This window comes from Haemaphysalis longicornis, unplaced genomic scaffold, assembly GCF_048455015.1.
Source record: "Haemaphysalis longicornis isolate Haplotype H1 unplaced genomic scaffold, Haemaphysalis longicornis Haplotype H1 scaffold_2, whole genome shotgun sequence".
NCBI lineage: Eukaryota > Metazoa > Arthropoda > Arachnida > Ixodida > Ixodidae > Haemaphysalis > Haemaphysalis longicornis.
The window spans coordinates 59,905,044-59,921,928 of record NW_027526295.1 but is presented as its reverse complement, the minus strand read 5'-3'; the positions used below and the strand labels follow the sequence as shown (position 1 = coordinate 59,921,928).

At 48.5% G+C, this 16,885-nt stretch overlaps 2 non-coding genes across 2 annotated transcripts; both read right to left on the bottom strand.

The window, feature by feature from the left end:
- Positions 1-14,902: 14,902 nt before the first annotated feature.
- On the bottom strand, positions 14,903-14,974 carry Trnac-gca (transfer RNA cysteine (anticodon GCA)). Its single transcript has one exon. It is a non-coding gene; the product is annotated as a tRNA-Cys (tRNA).
- Positions 14,975-15,049: 75 nt separating this feature from the next.
- Trnac-gca (transfer RNA cysteine (anticodon GCA)) lies at positions 15,050-15,121 on the bottom strand. The gene has a single exon. It is a non-coding gene; the product is annotated as a tRNA-Cys (tRNA).
- Positions 15,122-16,885: the final 1,764 nt, after the last annotated feature.

Below are 16,885 nucleotides of genomic sequence, written 5' to 3'. Positions count from 1 at the left end.
GAGGCCACGGGACGTACCGCCGAGCATAAGATTGTCTTCTTCTCCATCTTCGTCTTCAGCGGTTCCCCTATTGGAAGATGACGACGGTGGCGCATGCGCAGGTGGTGTGCGGGAACCGGACCACCGCCGAGGCAACGACACATACCCCCGAGCATAAGATTGTCTTCTTCTCCATCTTCGTCTTCAGCGGTTCCCCTATTGGAAGATGGCGACGGTGGCGCATGCGCAGGTGGTGTGCGGGCGCCGGACCACCGCCGAGGCCACGGGACATACCCCCGAGCATAAGATTGTCTTCTTCTCCTTCTTCGTCTTCAGCGGTTCCCCAATGGGAAGATGACGACGGGGGCGCATGCGCAGGTGGTGTGCGGGCGCCGGACCACCGCCGAGGCCACGGGACATACCCCCGAGCATAAGATTGTCTTCTTCTCCATCTTCGTCTTCAGCGGTTCCCCTGTTGGAAGATGACGACGGTGGCGCATGCGCAGGTGGTGTGCGGGCACCGGACCACCGCCGAGGCCACGACACATACCCCCGAGCATAAGATTGTCTTCTTCTCCATCTTCGTCTTCAGCGGTTCCCCTATTGGAAGATGACGACGGTGGCGCATGCGCAGGTGGTGTGCGGGCGCCGGACCACCGCCGAGGCCACGGGACATACCCCCAGCATAAGATTGTCTTCTTCTCCATCTTCGTCTTCAGCGGTTCCCCTATTGGAAGATGACCATGGTGGCGCATGCGCAGGTGGTGTGCGGGCGCCGGACCACCGCCGAGGCCACGGGACATACCCCCGAGCATAAGATTGTATTCTTCTCCATCTTCGTCTTCAGCGGTTCGCCTATTGGAAGATGACGACGGTGGCGCATGCGCAGGTGGTGTGCGGGCGCCGGACCACCGCCGAGGCCACGGGACGTACCCCCGAGCATAAGATTGTCTTCTTCTCCATCTTCGTCTTCAGCGGTTCCCCTATTAGAAGATGACGACGGTGGCGCATGTGCAGGTGGTGTGCTGGCGCCGGACCACCGCCGAGGCCACGGGACATACCCCGCGAGCATAAGATTGTCTTCTTCTCCATCTTCGTCTTCAGCGGTTCCCAAATGGGTAGATGACGACGGGGGCGCATGCGCAGGTTGTGTGCGGGCGCCGGACCACCGCCGAGGCCACGGGACATACCCCCGAGCATAAGATTGTCTTCTTCTCCATCTTCGTCTTCAGCAGTTCCCCAATGGGTAGATGACGACGGGGGTGCATGCGCAGGTGGTGTGCGGGCGCCGGACCACCGCCGAGGCCACGGGACATACCCCCGAGCATAAGATTGTCTTCTTCTCCATCTTCGTCTTCAGCGGTTCGCCTATTGGAAGATGACGACGGTGGCGCATGCGCAGGTGGTGTGCGGGCGCCGGACCACCGCCGAGGCCACGGGACATACCCCCGAGCATAAGATTGTCTTCTTCTCCATCTTCGTCTTCAGCGGTTCGCCTATTGGAAGATGACGACGGTGGCGCATGCGCAGGTGGTGTGCGGGCGCCGGACCACCGCCGAGGCCACGGGACGTACCCCCGAGCATAAGATTGTCTTCTTCTCCATCTTCGTCTTCAGCGGTTCCCCTATTGGAAGATGACGACGGCGGCGCATGTGCAGGTGGTGTGCTGGCGCCGGACCACCGCCGAGGCCACGGGACATACCCCGCGAGCATAAGATTGTCTTCTTCTCCATCTTCGTCTTCAGCGGCTCCCCAATGGGTAGATGACGACGGGGGCGCATGCGCAGGTGGTGTGCGGGCGCCGGACCACCGCCGAGGCCACGGGACATACCCCCGAGCATAAGATTGTCTTCTTCTCCATCTTCGTCTTCAGCGGTTCCCCTATAGGTAGATGACGACGGGGGCGCATGCGCAGGTGGTGTGGTGGTGTGCGGGCGCCGGACCACCGCCGAGGCCACAGGACATACCCCCGAGCATAAGATTGTCTTCTCCATCTTCTTCAGCGGTTCCCCTATTGGAAGATGATGACGGTGGGGCATGCGCAGGTGGTGTGCGGACGCCGGACCACCGCTGACGCCGCGGGACATAGCCCCGACCATAACACGCTCCGCATCTAAAAATTTATAAAATGTGGCACCTAGGCCATCTGGCCCTGGTGACTTCCCGGGTGTAAGCCGGTCCATAGCTCGTGGAATTTTCCCTAAGGGGATAGCAACTTCAAGTTCGTTTTAACTTCGTCATCAAGCATGGGCAGGACTGGAAGAATCTCTGTTTTAAACCCGTCTTTGATAAGCTTCGGCCGTCCCAGTAACTCTTCGTAGTACTCCTCAAATGAGCGTTGTAGTGTTTCTCTATCTTCTGTGACGCCACCCGCATATCGCACCGCTTTTATTTCGTTTTGCGTCGTGTATCTCTTTTCTTCGCCAATTCCCCGTTTCGTCGGCGCTTGGCCTAACCGCAGCTTCTCAGTCGTTGCCCGTATTATAGCGCCGTGGTACCTTGCCTGATCGATGAGTTCTACAGGATTTCCCGCTCAATATAATCCAAACGCCAGTGAATATAATCCCAGCGCCAGTGAATATAATCCAGGTGCAACCAATATAATCTAGGCGCCAACCAGTATAATCCAGGACGCACGTAGTGCACAACACATGACAGCGCTTTGTAATGTATTTGGCAACCCATCCGAGCGCAGTGTATTTTAATCCAAGTTAGTAGAATTAGGTTACGTGACCAGTTTAACCAGACGACCAGAACTGCGCAATAAAACAGTCACGTGACTATCCAGCACTCTCGCCAAATTACTATAGAGAATACAAGGATGGTGTCATGGGTATGAATTATCGCATTTAAATTGCTCGCTTACTGGAAATTTAAGGGAAATTGCCAGAAGGCCTAGCTCTCGAAACCAAATACGGGCACGAACGTAGGACCGACAGGTGGCGCTGCTGGCGCCGTTCAACATCGCCACCCGCGGAAGAAAATCGCAAAAATGGTCGGGCTGTTCCCTGGCGTGTAGGTGTGGAGAACACGTGTTTCCGTGTTTTAAAGGAGCAACCTCTTGTTACTGTGATATAGTTAGTCATACGAAACTCACTTTTTTTGTCAGAAATTAGGTCCGGGCGACACGCGTTCAGTTTAAATAATTACCGAATATAGGTATTTAATTGAATATTCCTTAGTCATTGATTTGGATAAAAGTCAAATTGATGTAACCAGCGCTTGTGAGGTACCAAATTAATGGTCTCGACAAGGGGAATCACGTGGGAGAAATAAAAAATTGCTTCCTGTTTATAGTCATGAGATGGTCACGTAAGTCATAGATTGGGTGAAATGTCAGAGTAATGCCACAAGGGCTTGTGAGACATTAAATTAAACGTCTCGATAAGTGGTATAACGTTGGACAAATAAAAAATTGCTTCCCGGTTGTAGTCACGTGAGCCCTAGATTGGGTTAAAAGACAAAGTGGTGGCACTAGGGCTTGTGAGTTATCAAATCAAAGGTCTCGATGAGAGGAATCGTGTGAGAAAATTAAAAATTCCTTCCTGGTTCAAGTCATGATAATAGTCACGTGAGTAATAGATTGGGTTAAAAGTCAAAGATATGTCACTATGGCTTATGAAGTATCAAATTAAAGGGCTCGATGAGCGAAATCACACAGTACAAATTAAAAATTGCTTCCTGGGTATATTCATGAGACAGTTACGTGACTCCCAAATTGGGTTAAAAGTCAGTGTGACGTCACTAGGGCTTCTGAAGTACCAAAATAAAGGTCTCGATGAGGGGAATTACGTGGGACAATTTAAAAATTTCTTCCTACTTATAGTCATGATAATAGTCACGTGATTCGCAATAATGGGTTAAAAGTCAAAGTGACGCCACTAGGGCTTGTGAGGAATCAAATTAAAGGTCACGATGAGGGGAATCATGAAGTACAAATTAAAAATCTAGTCCTCGTTATAGTGATGAGATAGTCACGTGAGTCATAGATTACATTTAAAGTCAATGTGATGCCACTAGGGCTAGTGTGGTATCGAATTAAAGGTCTCGATGAGGCGAGTTACGTGGGACAAATTAAAATTGCTTCCTGGTTATAGTCATGAGGTAGTCACGTAAGTCATATATTGTGTTAAAAGTCAACTTGATGCCAGTAGGGCTTGTGAGGTATGAAATTAAAGGTCTCGATGAGAAGAATCGCGTGGGACAATTTAAAATTTTCTTCCTGGGTGGTAATGAGATGGTCATGAGATGCTCTTGGATATAGTCATGAGATGAGATATAGCCATGAGATGGTCCCGTGAGTCATAGATTACGTTAATAGTCAATTTGAGGCCTCTAGGGCTTGTGGGGTATAAAAATAAAGGTCTCGATGAGGGTAATCACGTGGCCCAAATTAGAAATTGCTTCTGGTTATAGTCATGAGATAGTCACGTGAGTGAGATTGGGTTAAAAGTCAACTTGGTATCGCTAGGGCTTGTGAGGTATAAAATTAAAGGTCTCGATGAGGAGAATCGCGTGGGACAATTTAAAAATTGCTTCCTGGTTATAGTCATCAGATTGTCACGTGAGTCATAAGTTCCGTTAAAAGTCAATGTGAGGCAATTAGGGCTTGTGCGGTATCAAAATAAAGGTCCCGATGAGGAGAATCGCGTGGTACAAATTAAAAATTGCTTCCTGATTATAGTCATGAGATAGTCACGTGGGTCAGATATGGGTTAAAAGTCAACTTGATGTCGCTAGGGCTTGTGAGGTATCAAATTAAAGGTCTCGATGAGGAGAATCTTGTGGAACAATTTAAGAATTGTTTCCTGGTTATAGTCATGAGATGGTCACGTGAGTTATAAGTTACGTTAAAAGTCAATGTGAGGCAACTAGGGCTTGTGGAATACCAAATTAAAGGTCTCGATGAGGGGAATCACCTGGGAGAAAATAAAAATGGCTTTCTGGTTATAGTCATGAGATAGCCGCGTGCGTCATAGATTACGTTAAAAGTCAATATGATGTCACTACGGCTTGTGAGGTATCAAAATAAAGATCTCGATGAGGGGAATCGCACAGGACAAATTAAAAATTGCTTCCCCGTTATAGCCATGAGATAGTCACGTGAGTTATAGATTATGTTAAAAGTCAATGTGATGCCACTAGGTCTTGTGACCTATAAAATTAAAGGTCTCGGTGAGGAGAATCGCGTGGGACAATTTAAAAATTTCTTCCTGGTTATAGTCATCATAATGGTCACGTGAGTCACAAATTGGGTTAAAAGTCAAAGTGATGCCACTAGGGCTATTAGGTATCAAATTGAAGGTCGCGATTAGGGGAAAGACTTAAAACATATTAAAAATTGCTTCCTGGTTATGGTCGTGGGATTGCTACGCGAGTCATAAATTGGGTAAAATATCAAATTGATGCCGCTAGGGCTTGTGAGGTATAAAATTAAATGTATCGATGAGAGAATTACGCGGGACAAACTAAATATTGCTGCCTGTTTATAGGCATCAGATAGTCTCGTGAGCTATAGATTGGGTTAAAAGTCAAAGTGATGCCTTAGAGCTTGTTATCGCCCGCCCGCATGTAAAAAGAAAGTTGCATATGCGAGAAAGAGGCTGATGGTGTGTGGAAAAATTGTTAATTGGATTTTTAGTGATGTCGCTTGAATTCTACGGATGACTAATTGGTCCTGTGACTTACAATGACGTTTATTTTTCACGAGTAAAAGCATCATAGGTATCAAATCATCGCCATTCATTTGCTTCTTTGCGGTATGTGGAAAAATTTGTCTTTGCAAACATTATTCCCCAGGATGTCTCATGATTTTCATGCATCATGTTTTAGTCACGTGACTCACCATGAGGTTAATTACATCACGAGTATTGCCATCATGGGTATGAAAAGAACACTGTTGAATTGCTTGTTTACGTGATGCGCAAAAACGTCTTGTCATAGTGAACATGTCTCCTTTTGATAGCGCATTACTCCTATAAATGATGAAGTGGTCACGTGACTTACTATGAGGTTTATAACACGACGAGTGTTGGCATCGTGGGTGTCAAATATTCGCTGTTTAATTCCTTGTATTTGAGATGTGTACGAGAATCTCGTCATGATGAATATGATTTCTTATGATGACGCATGACTCTAATGGACCATGAATTAGTCACGTGACGTACTATAAGGTGTATTACATCACCAGTACTGTCATAATGGGTGTCAAATAAACGCTGTTGAATTGCTTGCTTTCGTGATGTACAGAAAAAGGCTGTTATTGTGAACATGTTACCTTAGAACTCGTACCACACCTATTGATCATGAATTATTTCTGCGATTTGTAAGGTTTATAACACCACGAGTTGATAATCACATCATAGGTATGAAAAAAATGCAGTTGAATTGCTGCTTACGAGGTGTCAATTTTTTTTTCTTGCGGTGCACGTCATAACGGATAATATGGCCTGGTTCCTAATTATCATAAGTATGTAATGTGGCATACGATGAGGCTTATGAAGTCACGCGTACTGTCACCGTATATATTCAAGAAAACGCCGTTGAATGGTTTCTTCGCGTGATTTGCGAATATACGATTTTTTGCTATAGTGCGTGATTGCATTCACATAAATTTGAAAGCACAAAGAAGGGCCTGGTATCGCGAATGCTGAAAACACGCCACTGCTCTCTTGAGATGTCCGTCACTTTGCCATAGAGCAAAAACGCCGAGCGCATTTCATCGTAAGGCACCCCATGTAGGAGCCAATGGAGCTTAACCCTTACGTCATACTTGTGTGGACGATGACTAGACGCTTCCCCTGCTTGACTTTCACATCCTCGGTCACAAGAATTTTGTTCACGGCATCGGCATTACTGAAGGTACCCATACGTGATTCATTTGGTACGCCCCCAGACCGATAACGTCTGGGAGCAGCGCCAAATGAGTGAGCGTGTCTCGGAAATATTCTACACGGATAGGCTTGGCTTTCACGTCACCGTGCAAAAAACAGGGTTCAAAACAAACTTTTCTCTTACCCGCCGCGGTGGCTCAGTGGCTAAGGCGTTGCGCTGCTGAGCACGAGGTCTCGGGTTCAATTCCCGGCCGCGGCGGCCGCTTTTCTGATGGAGGCGAAAAGCAAAAACGCCCGTGTTTACGAGATTTCGGCGCACATTAAAAATCCCCAGGTGGTCTAAATTATTCCGGAGTTCCACACTACGGCGCGCCTTATTGCCTGCGCTGCGTCGGCGCGTTAAACCCAACAATCAATCAATCAATCAATCAATCAATCAAACTTTCCTGTTGGCAGTTGAGGCAGCATAACTTAATAATCCTGGTTGTCAGTTCCACAAGAGTTGTTTCCCCGGCCAAGCACGGCCGCGTTTACCGCTCCCGAGAAGCTAAACATCCTGCGTCCGTACGCAAGCGCAGCCGGAAGCAGACTCCTGAGCTGTGCCTCCGGGCCTTTGGGAGGAGCACTAAAACTTCCTTCTCACTGTCATAATATGTAAAATAACTGCAAAAAATTCCCTCGAACATGGAACCCTGGTTTGAACCGGGGACCTTTCGATCTGCAGTCGAATGCTGTACCACTGAGCTATGCCCCCGGGCCGCGGCGAGCAGCACCAAAACGTCCTTCTCAAGGTCAGATTATGTAAAAAGAACGCAAAAAAATGCTCGAAAGGGGCTCCCGAGTTTGAACTGGGGACGTGTCGATCTGCGTTCGAATGCTCTACCACTGAGTTGTGCCACCCCTTTTTTTGTTTATTGCCTGTCACAAGGTACACATAATAAACACAAACACTTGAGTCTATCTGTGGCTGATCATTGATATCAAAACTTTTTGAGACAAAGACAAACAAGAGCATCAATCATTTTCGTCCACTCAGGCGGCTCTGCCTGAGTCACAAAAATATCGCGAATATACGCAATGCTGTCAATGAAGTTTTCGCGCACAGGGCGAGTGTTCACATCTGCGTTGTTGACATCTATTCTGGTCTTCCACAGGCTGTGTAGTCCTAGCAGCATAAACACATCATCAGGTACGCAATTTTCATTTTCACTGGGAAGGTACCGTATACCACGTGGAATTATAGGCAACTCCTTTTTAAGTGTCTGTTGTAAGACATCCCGTAAAATATTGGACCCCAACATTCAATAAATGCATGCTCTATGGTTTCCGGTTTCCGGCACAGTCTACAATTTGTGATCCAAGGAACGAAGAACACGTTTTCCGCACCATGTGCTTACTGTCAAAGTGTTTTTGTGCAGTTTGAAAAAAAAATGACGTTACACAAGGCCTTACAGGCATCTTTTTAAATCGCTTAAGGACATCTTGGCCCTTATTGCCTAGGTATAACGACCTTTAAAGCGGCGCAGGCATCAACGTATCTACAAGGTCTCTATACAACTTTTTTCCGATTTACTGCACTCAGTTACTCTAGAGAGAAACCGACTGTTAGGAACCATAAAGCCATGACAACCTCTCTGAGGTACCCTCTGACGGCCCGACCGCTCTCACACCTGTCGATACTATAAATTCTGGGAGGTATCTTTGAAGACGCACCTGCACTATGGTGCGCAAAACAAGGTCTGTCTGGTATAGAAGAAACATAAAACTTGATACCAGTTGGCGAATGAACAAACGCGACAACCCCAGGCCCCCACTCTTAACCGAACGAAACAAATTGGTTCGGCTGGTCCTCTAGCAGCTTGACGCCCATATAAACACTGCAAGTGCCCTGTGCAATTTTTTTAAATTCACTCGTGTCATACACACCCCTTGAAGCACGTACCAGAATTTAGCGGTCAGAAAAACGTTGCGTACTGTAGCCCGCGTGAGCAGTGATAAGCCTGGACCTTGCCAACGTTCCGCTTTTTCTTTTATCTTCTGTGTTTCTTCCCCCCAGTATTGTGCACTGTCTACGTAGTGTTCTAGGGGCACCCATAAATACCACCCAAGCAAGGCTGTCCATTGTGTGTTTGCGAAAAGTTGCGGTGTGTTAGTACAGTTGCTGTGCCAAAACCCAGTACATTTTTCCCAGTTAATTTCACTTCCAGTTAGACGGCAAAAGTAGTCTGCAATATTGACCACTTCTACAACGCTCTCTTTTTCAGTGCAAAAAAAGTGCGATATCATCCGCGTAAGCCAGAACCTTAACTTAAGCCTGCTCTAGTCGAAAGCCGCTTTTATTCTCATTTCTTATCATATCAACAGGAAAGGCTCTAAGTACAGGGCAAAAAGCAAGGGGCTCAACAGACAGCCTTGCCTTACCGAAGAGCGGACGTTTATGCCTTCAGTAAGGTTTTTGTTGACTATAATTCGTGTAACACAATCGGAATAAGCCATCTTACCACCCTGAACTATTGCGGTGACTAAATTTACAAATTCTGCAGAATGTCGGTCGCATGATAGATATGTCTGTTGTACTACATAAATGTCTATCGTACGACAGACATTCTGTCATCATTCTGCAGAGATTCCTGTCTCACAACAGACCATCCTGCATTCCCAACAGAAATTCCTGTTGTGCGACAGAAATGCCTGTCGTACGACAGATTTTATGCAGTTGTACTATAGAACTTTCTGTCGCACTGCAGGCCACCCTGTAGTCCCAACAAAAATTCCTGTCGTGCGACAGAAATGCCTGTCGTACGACAGATTTTCTGTAGTTGTACTACAGAACTTCCTGTCGCACCACAGACCATCCTGTAGTCCCAACAGAAATCCCTGTCGTACGACAGAAATTTTTGCCGTGCGACAGAAATTTCTGTTGTGCGACAGAAATTCCTGTTGTGTTTTTCGACTGGGAATTCCAACACAGCAAACAAGATTTCGTGGGAAACAAGATCAAAAGCATTTGCTAAGTCTGGTCGCGGGTTCGATTCCCGGCCGCGGCGGCCGCTTTTCTGATGGAGGCGAAAAGCAAAAACGCCCGTGTGTACGAGATTTCGGCGCACGTTAAAGATCCCCAGGTGGTCAAAATTAATCCGGAGCCCTCCACTACGGCGCGCCTCATCGCCCACGTTGCGTCGGTGCGTTAAACCCCAAAATCAATCAATCATCAATCAATTTGCTAAGTCTATTTGGAGCATGGCTACTCAGCTTTCGAAAGTGTCAACACATTCAAGGAGACTCTGCGCTACGTGTATAATTGTAGCAATTCTACACCCCTTGATTCCACATGTCTGGTGCGGCCCCACTAAATCCTTGATAACTGTTTTTATTCTTTTCGCTAAGACTTTGGTAAATATTTTGTAATCCACGTTGGTCAGGCTGATGGGCGATATGACCCCACCCACAACAGCTTATATTGGCCGCCGGTTTTGGTATCAAAACCATGTGTGCTACTGGAAAAGACTTCGGTAGTCGCTTCTTTTTGTATGCTTCCCGGATCACGGCGTATACCATGAGTGCCAATTCTTTCTTAAAGGCTCGATAAAACCCTGCACCAAGGCCGTCAGGACCGGGCGACTTTCTCGCCGCTAATTCGTCAATTGTCGCTTCGATTACCAGCAACGTGACTGGCTCCTCTAATCGTGTTCGTACGTCGTCTTCTAATCGCTGCATGTGTGCCAGGAAACAGTTCGAAAAACCAGGCTCTATTCGTCTCTCTCGCCCAAACAATTTACTGTAGTGCTCGACGAATGCACTTTCTATGCTTTCTTTGTCACCTGTAGCATCGTTTCTGAAGGTTATCTGTTTTTTTTTGTTTTTTGTTGCGTATCTCTTTTCATCGCCTAAAGCGAGCTTGCTGGGTTTCTCCCCAGCCCAGTTTTTCCGCTCGTGCTCTTATCATTACTGCGCGGTACTCATCGCCGTCCATTATTTCCAGTTTATTTTTCCCACCCCTTATTTCGTCTAACCATTTGCCTGGCTGCTCCTTCTCCAGGCTGATTAGTTTTTCAAGCTGTTTACGTAGTTCATTTTCAGCTTTCCGTTCACTGCGCTGGATACTGCCTCGTCTTTTGATTGCAATCATTTTGACGCGACTTTTAAATTCTTCCCATGACGCGGTAGCTTTCTGATACTGCTGACAACGTTTTTGATATTTCACTTTGTACACTTTCACAAACTCGTCATCCTCGAGCAACCGTTCATTAAATTTCCATAGCTCCCATTTGAGCTTTGCACTTTCTTTTTCCTGCCTAATGTTAACAACACAAGGCTGTGGTCCGTAAAGGATACGTGTTTAACGTCATAGCTATTGCATGACGGCACCAGTTCAATGGCTCTATCTAGTCTAGCCTTCCTTTCGCGTTTGAAGTGAGTGATTCTACAAACAGTTCCGGGTGTAAACACCGAACCCACATTTTCGATTTGACACTCGCGGGTCCGTCGAATAAGCAGGATGGCAATCTTATGCCGCAGAGGCACGTTTGTAGAGCAATCATGTGCAGAAAATACACAGCCCAGTATCACAATCAATCGATCACACTCGAGATAAACTTAAAGCTGCTCGAAAAAGTTTGCACGCTCGTTCGAATTGTTTGGAGCATAGACGCAGATAAACCTCCAACTTAAGTCTCTGAACAAAACATCAGCAACAACCAAACTACTAACATGGATTCGATTTGCATACCTAAGCTGTTCCTAAACAAAAGGGTGCACCCCCCCCTCCGATGTACCAGCCGCGCGACACACACAAACATTGTAGCGTCCCGTAAACGGCTGCACCTTTCAATCGGCCTGCTCTTGTGTTGCTACTTTAGTCTCCTGTAAAGTCAATACGTCTAGCCCTTCCTCAAGAAACAGGCGGCTCAACTGGTACTATCGACGCCTCGCTGATAGACCGCGCACATTCAATGTCGCGACCCGTAGGGATTCCGTAATCGTCACTGGCATTACGAGTTACGAGCGAGCCAATTCGAACGCCGCATACCATGCTGTTCATGGCGGTGGGTACACCCCGCCAATTTCTGACCAATATCACGGGAACGTCGAGCGCTCGATCGATCAGTGCCGTGTGATGGAGCGATACGGTGAACTCGGCGAGAGTAGCGGCATGCGCACTAAGCAAAGGACGCTGCTGCCGTCTTCTACTAGGCTGTTCCATGAGCAAACGGCCGCCCCGATTTTTTCATTCGCTTATCACACTGCCTGCCATGCTCGAAAATATTCTTCAAGAGAAGGCACGTGGCTCCAACTGAAAACAGAGTAATCACCGTTGCAGAACCATAGGTTCGTTCAGTGCAAGGTTCGCTTAGTAACGCTGTCTACGCTGTTTTTGGTTGGCACCACGTACTAGTCTTGAGAAAACTTTCGAGTATGGCAGGCAGTGTGATAAGCGAATAAAAAAATCAGGGTCAGCTATCTGCTCTTACAACAGCCTAGCAGACGACGGCAGCAGCTGCCTTTGCTTAGTGCGCATGCGGCTACTCTCGCCCAGTTTGCCGTATAGCTCCATCACAAGGCACTCATCGACCAGACGGTCGTCGCTCCGGTGATATTATTTAAAAATTGGCCGGGTTTACATCCGTTCTCTGACTTGGCGACACAATTATTCACTATCACTGTTGTGAAGGGGCTTTCTTTTTTTCCACGTAGGTCCACCATTCTCTTGGGATAGCACACTGCTGCACGTCCACACAACCAGAGTTGGGAGCTGCCCACTGTCAGTGTCACGTTTTGTGGCACATCTCGACCAGCTCAGAAGAATGGACACGGGAGAATCGTTGGCACGTTTACCACAGCACACATTATTATACACAACTACAGCCGCTAAGTAAAATAAACAACAAAGCAAACAAAGAACTCACCCAAAGCAATTCCTAAATACTAATCGGTAGCAAAACCCAGAAAAGCCAGCAAACCAAACCAAAAGCCACTACAATGAAGTCCCTAATAAATCAACCCGTCCTAGTTCCACTCTATACAACGTCTATGTTAACAATCCTAATAACAATGGTCATATAATACCAAGTCCCTAGCGGACGGGCCTACCGCTGTCTCCGGTGCTGACGTGTCGTACCCGTAGCGTGGCCGTAACACGCTGGTAGTAGTAGTTGTCCGTTGCTGCGGTGCCGGTGGTGGTGGCACCGATGTAGTTCTGCGTGGTAGTCACACGGTGGACCGCTTTTCAGCTGCCCCTCATGGTAGCCCTCGTAGAAAGAAGCAACCCCTGGCCTCGGGGCCGTCGCCGTGGAAGCAGGTAGCACCGGGTAGCTCCGGGAACGTCACCGTGCGGGGACCGCCAAGGCGTTAGTTGACGGTGCGTGCTTGCTGTATGCGGGCGCCGGACCGTCGCCGCTGGGGCCACCAAAACGCAGGTTGGTGGTACGACGCGGAAGTAGGAGCCGATGCCACGTCGGTACAATCCGGCCCAGGCTGACGTGGCTCTGATCGATGGCGTGGCCTCGTACCCCCGGCTTGTTCCTCGGACTCGTGCCACCTGACCTTCCTGCTGTGGCGTTCTTCTTATCTCCTCCTCTCCCGGCCTGTGCCGCGGGATTAAATAGCCTTTGCTCGGCCGTCGGGGCACTCTTGCATTCGCTGTGCCCGTGTCCGCCGCACGGGTCACCACCACGTAGGTTATTTCTCCACGTGCCTCCATCGCGTCACCTCGTCATTCGTCCGCCCTCTTCGCGGGAAATTTGCATTCTCTTTCTTCGTATTCATCTTCGTCGGCCTGTGGCTCCGCGATGACACGGGGGGATTGCCCCCTAATCATGACAGTCAGGAGCCTGAGTTCCGCCTTCCAACGATTTTTGCACTGTGAATGCGGTGTTGCAAAAAGTTTCCTTTCGGCGTTGACGTTGGGCTTCACGTGAAGCGACGAACGCCTCACGTAAGGCTTCTTCGCAGTGGTCTGTTCGCTGACGTTGACGGCAGTTGTGCCCGAAGTGTCGTTTCCTTCTTACACGGCCGCTTTAAAGCTGCTTCGTCGTTGCCTTCCTAGTCACTCCTCTTGACCTTGAAGTCATCTTTTCTCGGCTCTTCAGCCTGGATATGCCGGTCCTCTTCTTCTTCAGGGGCATGCGCTGCTTCGTTAGCTGCCGCTTTTCATTGGCCTGGTTCGTCTTGCCCTTGCATTGCCTCGACGTCGTGCTCGATGTCGTCCGCCTCGGTGGGCGTCTCCTCACTCGTCGCCTTGCCGCCGTCCACCATGGCGACATCTTACACCTCCGCCTCATACATTCCGAACTCGGACACATCCTCGTGCCCCCCAGGTGCAGCTACTTTGACGTAAGTGCGTAGGCAGTTGCACTCGTCGCAGCCGAAGCGACGACCAAGTCCACAACGAGGTACGCGACACTCGTGACATACGTTCCCGGTGGTGTGACAGCGCAGACACCTAGGCGCCCTTCCCGGCATCACGAGGAAGGCCTGTTCTCCGGCTATGCGAAGCTGATGGGGAAGGTCCTCCACTGTATCACCAGCCTTCAGCTGCAACGTCACCAATCGAGTCGTCGATCCCTTGTCGACGACGCCGTGCACGGGCCAGCGCTCTCCCGTCACGTTGGTCACTTTGCTTTACGGGGCCAGGGCAACGAGCGCTTCTTGGTCGGGTCGACAATAAAGCAGCGGCGGCTTTTGCGTTCTTGAATGTGACAGCCCGCACGTGATTCATTTGATACGCCCCCAGAGCGAGAACGTCCGGGAGCAGTGCCGAATGACCGAGCGCGTCACGAAAATCCTCAACTCTGTAAGGCCTGGCATCAACGTCACCATGCATAAAAACTGTAATAACTACTGTACGACATGTAGGATGGCTTGGTAGCATGACTCGATAACCTTTGTTGTCCGAAGCATAAACCCTGGAATCGCGGCCCTCATGGGCCGCAAAACTTGCTCCGGTGGTGCTTTCCATCGTCCGTCCGCTCTCGGCGGTAACCGGAAATGGAATCCCCCAACTGAGCTATGCCCCCGGGCCGCGGCGAGGAGCACCAAAAGGTCCTTCTCAAGGTCATATTATGTAAAAGGAACGCAAAAAAATTTCACGAAGGGGGCACCCGGGTTTGAACCGGGGATCTCTGGATCTGCAGTCGAATGCTCTACGACTGAGCCATACCCCCGGGCCGCCGCGACGAGCACCAAAAGTTCCTTCTCAAGGTCACATTAAGTAAACAGAATGCAAAAAAGTACCTCGAAGGGGGCACCCGGGTTTGAACCAGGGACGTCTCGATCTGCAGTCGAATGCTCTACCACTGAGCTATGCCCCCGGGTCGCGGCGAGCAGCACCAATCTTCCTTCTCAATGTCAAATTATGTAAAAAGAACGCAAAAAATTCCTCGAAGGGGGCGCCCGGGTTTGAACCAGGGGACCTCTCGATCCGCAGTTCAATGCCTGAGCTATGGCCCCGGGCCGCGGCGAGGAGCACGAAAAGTTCCTTTTGAAGGTCATATTATGTAAAAAGAACGCCAAACATTCGTCGGGTTTGAACCGGGAATCTCTCGATCAGCAGTCGAATGCTCTACCACTGAGCTATGCCCCCGGGCCGCGGCGAGCAGCAGCAAAACTTCCTTGTCGATGTAGTCAAGTTATGTAAAAAGAAGGCAAGGAATTCCTCGAAGGGGGCACCCGGGTGTGAACCAAAGACCTCTCTATCTGCAGTCCAATGGTCTACCACTCAGCTATGTCCCCGGGCCGCGGCGAGGAGCACCAAACGTTCCTTCTCAAGGTCATATTATGTAAAAACAACGCAAAAAATTCGTCGAAGGTGGCACGCGGGTTTGAACCGGGGACCTCACGATCTGCAGAAGACTTCAGTCTATCTATGGCTGACCACTGATAAAAAACTTTTTCAGACAAACAAAAGCATCAAGAATTTCCGTCCACTCAGGCGGCTCTGCCTGGGTCACGAAAATATCGCGAATATATGCATTGCTCTCAATGAAGTTTTCGCGCAGAGGGCGAACGTTCACATCTGCGTTGTTGACAGCTATCCTTGTCTTCCACAGGCTGTGTAGTCCCAGCAGCATAAACATGTCATAAGGTAAGCAATTTTCATTTTCTCTGGGAAGGTACCGTATACCACGTGGAATTATAGGCAACTCCTTTTTAAGTGTCTGTTGTAAGACATCCCGTAAAATATTGGATCCCAACATTCAATAAATGCATGCTTATGGTTTCTGGTTTCCGGCACAGTCTAGAATTTGTGGTTCACGCAACGAAGAACCGTTTTTCCGCCATCCATGTGCTAACTGTCAGTGTTTTTGTGCAATTTGAAAAAAAAAAGACTTTACACAAGGCCTTACAGGCATCTTTATAACTCTCCTAATTACATCTTGGCCCGTATTGCCTTGGTATTACGACCATTAAAGCTGCACAGGCATCAACGTATCTACAAGGTCTCTATACAACTTTTTTCCGATTTTGTACATTGTGTGTTAGCGAAAAGTTGCGGTGTGTTGTCCCAGTTGCCGTGCCAAAACCCAGTACATTTTCCCAGTTAATTTCACTTCCAGTTAGACGGCAAAAGTAGTCTGCAATATTGACCACTTCTACAACGCTCTCTTTGTCAGTGCAGAAATGTGAGATATCCGCGTAAGCCAGATTAGGTATAAAATTATGTACAAAATGGGCAAAATGCACCCGTGTAGCAAATGCAAAAAAATAACACGCGATACCATCATATTGCCAGTGAGCTGTAGAGTTGCCAACAGGATGATCTAGAGCATGATATTCTACACTAGCGTGTGATAGCTCGAACCTTCTCTCGCATAGCGGTTCAAACCTATCTGGAGGACTACTTGATTGCCACATTGACCTTCCAAGCAGTGAAAAACGTGTCGCTAAATTACCTTGCCCATAAATGGAGAAGACGGTGAGTGCGGAAAGCGTTGCTCCAGCTAGGACGGTGGGCGATGGTACTATCGCAGTGCTTGTCGCTTGATAAGCTACTGGCAGAACGAGGTCAATGGCCACCGCTGCCAGATGATCCGGAAGATATGGTTTCTCTCGTCTAAGGAGTGATGCACACCTTC